The sequence below is a fragment of the Branchiostoma lanceolatum genome, chromosome 1 (assembly GCF_035083965.1).
Source record: "Branchiostoma lanceolatum isolate klBraLanc5 chromosome 1, klBraLanc5.hap2, whole genome shotgun sequence".
Classification (NCBI taxonomy): domain Eukaryota; kingdom Metazoa; phylum Chordata; class Leptocardii; order Amphioxiformes; family Branchiostomatidae; genus Branchiostoma; species Branchiostoma lanceolatum.
The window spans coordinates 8390047-8396046 of NC_089722.1; positions in this window are offsets into that span (position 1 = coordinate 8390047).

Below are 6000 nucleotides of genomic sequence, written 5' to 3' on the forward strand. Positions count from 1 at the left end.
CGGATATTCCGGTTATTCCGGATATTCCGGATATTCCGGATATTCCGGATAATCCGGATATTCCGGAATTTTGTTGGCTCCCGAGCTAGGGCTCGTATGTATAAGAAGACCAGCATAACTCAAGAATGCCTGGATGGGTTGTCTTGATATTTGGTATGTTGGTAGGTGAGACCTGAAAATGATTAGATTTTGGGCCCTCTAGCGGCTTGTTATAGCACTGCAGCGGAAATTCCTGTTTTGATATCTCATGTTTTGGATATGCTATGGAACAGACTTAAATTCTGGATATTCCGGATATTCCGGATATTCCGGATATTCCGAATATTCCGGATAATCCGGATAATCCGGATATTCCGGATATTCCGGATATTCCGGATATTCCGGATATTCCGGATATTCCGGATATTCCGGATATTCCGGATATTCCGGATATTCCGGATATTCCGGATATTCCGGATATTCCGGATAATCCGGATATTCCGGATATTCCGGATATTCCGGATATTCCGGATAATCCGGATATTCCGGATATTCCGGATATTCCGGATATTCCGGATAATCCGGATAATCCGGATATTCCGGATATTCCGGATATTCCGGATAATCGGGATATTCCGGATAATCCGGATATTCCGGATATTCCGGATAATCCGGATATTCCGGATATTCCGGATATTCCGGATATTCCGGATATTCCGGATATTCCGGATAATCCGGATAATCCGGATATTCCGGATATTCCGGATATTCCGGATATTCCGGATAATCCGGATATTCCGGATATTCCGGATATTCCGGATATTCCGGATAATCCGGATATTCCGGATATTCCGGATATTCCGGATATTCCGGATAATAATCCGGATATTCCGGATATTCCGGATATTCCGGATATTCCGGATAATCCGGATAATCCGGATATTCCGGATATTCCGGATATTCCGAGCTAGGGCTGACGTAGACCGAGCTAGGGCTGACGTAGACCGCGTTTGTATGTATAAGAAGACCAGCATAACTCAAGAATGCCTGGATGGGTTGTCTTGATATTTGGTATGTTGGTAGGTGAGACCTGAAAATGATTAGATTTTGGGCCCTCTAGCGGCTAGCACTGCAGCGGAAATTCCTGTTTTGATATCTCATGTTTTGGATATGCTATGGAACAGACTTAAATTCCATATATTCCGGATATTCCGGATATTCCGGATATTCCGGATATTCCGGATAATCCGGATATTCCGGATAATCCGGATAATCCGGATATTCGGGATATTCCGGATATTCCGGATATTCCGGAAATTTTTTGGCTCCCGAGCTAGGGCTATGACGTAGACCGCGTTTGTATGTATAAGAAGACCAGCATAACTCAAGAATGCCTGGATGGGTTGTCTTGATATGTTGGTAGGTGAGACCTGAAAATGATTAGATTTTTGGCCCTCTAGCGGCTTGGATAGTGTACACTGTACACTGCAGCGGAAATTCCTGTTTTGATATCTCATGTTTTGGATATGCTATGGAACAGACTTAAATTCCGTATATTCCGTATATTCCGGATATTCCGGATATTCCGGATATTCCGGATATTCCGGATATTCACTTATTATAGCACTGCAGCGGAAATTCCTGTTTTGATATCTCATGTTTTGGATATGCTATGGAACAGACTTAAATTCCGGATAATCCGGATATTCCGGATATTCCGGATATTCCGAGCTAGGGCTGACGTAGACCGAGCTAGGGCTGACGTAGACCGCGTTTGTATGTATAAGAAGACCAGCATAACTCAAGAATGCCTGGATGGGTTGTCTTGATATTTGGTATGTTGGTAGGTGAGACCTGAAAATGATTAGATTTTGGGCCCTCTAGCGGCTAGCACTGCAGCGGAAATTCCTGTTTTGATATCTCATGTTTTGGATATGCTATGGAACAGACTTAAATTCCATATATTCCGGATATTCCGGATATTCCGGATATTCCGGATATTCCGGATAATCCGGATATTCCGGATAATCCGGATAATCCGGATATTCGGGATATTCCGGATATTCCGGATATTCCGGAAATTTTTTGGCTCCCGAGCTAGGGCTATGACGTAGACCGCGTTTGTATGTATAAGAAGACCAGCATAACTCAAGAATGCCTGGATGGGTTGTCTTGATATGTTGGTAGGTGAGACCTGAAAATGATTAGATTTTTGGCCCTCTAGCGGCTTGGATAGTGAACACTGTACACTGCAGCGGAAATTCCTGTTTTGATATCTCATGTTTTGGATATGCTATGGAACAGACTTAAATTCCGTATATTCCGTATATTCCGTATATTCCGTATATTCCGGATATTCCGGATATTCACTTATTATAGCACTGCAGCGGAAATTCCTGTTTTGATATCTCATGTTTTGGATATGCTATGGAACAGACTTAAATTCCGGATATTCCGGATATTCCGGATATTCCGGATAATCCGGATAATCCGGATATTCCGGATATTCCGGATATTCACTTATTATAATCCGGATATTCCAGATAATCCGGATATTCCGGATATTCCGGATAGCACTGCAGCGGAAATTCCTGTTTTGATATCTCATGTTTTGGATATGCTATGGAACAGACTTAAATTCCGGATATTCCGGATATTCCGGATATTCCGGAAATTTGTTGGCTCCCGAGCTAGGGCTATGCATAGACTGACGTAGACCGCGTTTGTATGTATAAGAAGACCAGCATAACTCAACTCATGGATGGGTTGTCTTGATATTTGGTATGTTGGTTGGTGAGACCTGAAAATGATTAGATTTTGGGCCCTCTAGCGGCTTGTTATAGCACTGCACCGGAAATTCCTGTTTTGATATCTCATGTTTTGGATATGCTATGGAACAGACTTTTTGAGTGGTAGATAGCTCTTTGGAAAGAGAGTAAAAGGTATCGGTTTGGACATCCTAGCGGCATTTTATCGGACTGCAGGACCAGGTTTTGCTTCAGACTGTGAAAGGGAATAACTCAAGAAGGGCTTGATGGATGGTCATGCTTTTTGCTGAATGGATAGCTTGAGTGATGATTTACATGAATTAATACTTATTATATCAGTATCTAATTTGCATAACTAATGATGAAAATTGATACATCCTCCAAATTCCATGAAAGGACTCTCAAACATGTGACATGACTGAGGAAGAGAGAAATTAATATCAACTATGCAAATGAAGACCTCTTTTGCATAATTAATGAGGTATACGTTACTCTATAACTTACGTGGTGCTTTGTTTGATTGGATGATAATGATGCAAATCATATTTTAATTTGCATAATTAATTAGGCAATTTAAAAACCCGCTGTGTTCCATGATATGACTATTCAAATATGCGAATTTGTAACTGAGGAAGAGAGGAATGTTGGTAGATAGAAAATATGCAAATGTTAGCTAATTTGTATAATTAATGTTAAACTACTATAATTCCATACTAGTTAATGACGGCAATTTCATTCTTGTGGCATTTGGAAGAAGTGTGAATGTGAACACCATTGAATCAAATTATGCTAATAAGGAGCTAATTTGCATAATTGATGATAAATGTTAGCATAACCTTCTTTGTTTCGCTCATAGTCATACTTTGGACAACTTATGTTATTTGGGTGAAGACGACCAACTGGTATGATTCATAATTGATGAGAAACACTCCCAATACGTCAGTCATAAAGGTTAAAATCATTTGGCGAAGGTATGAGGTCGTAGAACTCTTGTTTAATCATTGATTTAATTGGACAACTTTTCTTTTGCCATTTCCTAAATCTTTTCGAATCGTGTAATGACAATCCCCTACTTTCTTTTTCTCTCCCACATTAGTGCAACGGCTGTGAGGGTCTGGTAGCGGCCATCAGTCTCGGACGGACAACGGGAATCTTCTGGGCAGGTTCGGTGACGAGTGCGACCAGTGCGGGTTTGGCTGCGACAATAAGAAGGCAGTTACAGACTTCTTTGGAAAAGGGCTGGACATGTGGGTCTGTACGACACGCCTGTCGGGGCAGCCACCCCTGTCGGGTCAGCCACCCCTGTCGAGTCAGCCACCCCTGTCGAGTCAGCCACCCCTGTCAAGTCAGCCACCCCTGTCGGGCGAGGCACCAGGAAGTGTCTCTAGATCTGCCCACGGGTCCGGAACAGAGAGTTCCTCGCCACTACTGGTACCACGGACACCACAGTCGCACTCAACCCCGGTCCGGGAGGAGGGCTTTTCACTTCGTAACTCATCTTCTTCTTCTTCGCCTTCTTCTCCAGACCCTCCTCGACACATTCTAACTACACTGCATTAACTGCAACTCCTTCTCGGTACTCTCTTATTCCTTCTGGACCGGCTAGCCGAAGAAGCGACCGACCGAGGGAGACCACAGGAGGTGAGTATAAGTTTTTGACTTTTGTTTATTATATTAACCTTCGCATGTCATGCCAGTAATCTACCCAGCATCACCGAGCCTTGACCTCTCTTTTAAGTCATATGTATGCTGTGTGCATGTACCAATGTAAAACAAAATTTACAGAAATTCGAATGCCATGGGAAATGTTGTTCCTTCAGTGCCAAGAAGCGCTCCAAGAAGAAGAGGACGAACAAGAAGACAGCGGTACCGGTTTGCGAGCGTGTGAAGCGGCCACGTCTACCATATCAGAAATTCACTCCTAGTGATTATTAGTATTAGTTTTGAGAACCATGTATAGCTTAGTGACAATTTGAGAATGCATTTTGTGTGCATTTTGTTGAGCCTCTTTTGTAACACAAAACGTTATTCTACCCAAGTGACGGCATTATTTCGTTCAATGGATGTATTCAAGTGACGTTAGCATTACCCAAATGATGTCATTTTTCGTTTGACGTACGCGTTTTCATGATAGAGATGTTGCTGATATTTTCGCCATCCATGCATGTACGAAAATCAAATCCAATTTTTTCCTTTTAATGTATTCATGTCAGTGATGCTGGCAATTCTTTGCGTCATGAAGAATTGTATCATTTTGTGCACGTTTTATCGCGTAAACGTTCTTCCACATAAGTGATTGCATATTTTTGTTCAAAATTTTGATAAAATGTACTTATTTGTTTATTGAGTATTCATTTTTTTTCGTTTAACGATTTTTCATTTCAATACATTCTACCTACTTTTGATATATCATACTTTTCTAAGTTTGTACTTCATATTCTTCAGGAAAATAAAACATTTCGTGTGCAAATACACTTGTTTCCCCATTTCATCTAACTCTGTTGCGTGACGAAACCTGCGTGACATACCAGTTCATATTTAGTCTGTAGTGCTTCTTCTAAGTTGTGAGAATTAGGATAAAATCCCTCGGTCAGTTTACCGTCACGTGTACCGATCACCTGCCAGTGTAAAAAAAGGATGTACAGGGCTGTTCACTTGTCTAACATGAAGTTACAAATACGAGGTAAAAACATTGTCCCTCTATCGTCTTCGGTGCCGTCTGTATGGTAGCGCTATTCATAGCGCGCTAAAATTTAGCTGCAGAACCTAGAAGCATGAGTAGAGCAGAGTAGAATTATATGCATAGCAGTAGCATATGAGTAGCATGCAAGATATCTCCTCAGGCGTACACACGAAAACGAGCTCTAGGCTGTTCCCCCGAAGCATGCCGAGATACCCTAATGTGTAAACAAATCTATACTGTAACCTCGATAAACCCAAAGTAATACAACGTAACGTTTAACCAAATGTGTAATCAGAGTAATGTGCACAATGCTCATCCCAGGCTGACGACGAAGAGTACAAAATAAACCCCAGTCTCTCCGGCATTTGCAAGTGCTTGATTCCATGTGTGATCAACTTAAATGCCATAAACGAATGTAAGAACAGTGTAGACAAGCACCTAGTAGGATTTGACAGAGGACCGACAAAGGGTTATCCCCCTTCTTGCAGAGGCATTGGAAGTCTGGAGTTCAGGTAAAGTGCCGGGGGCGTTGCCAAAATGTACGGTTTATACCGGAAGCGAAGTTTCCAG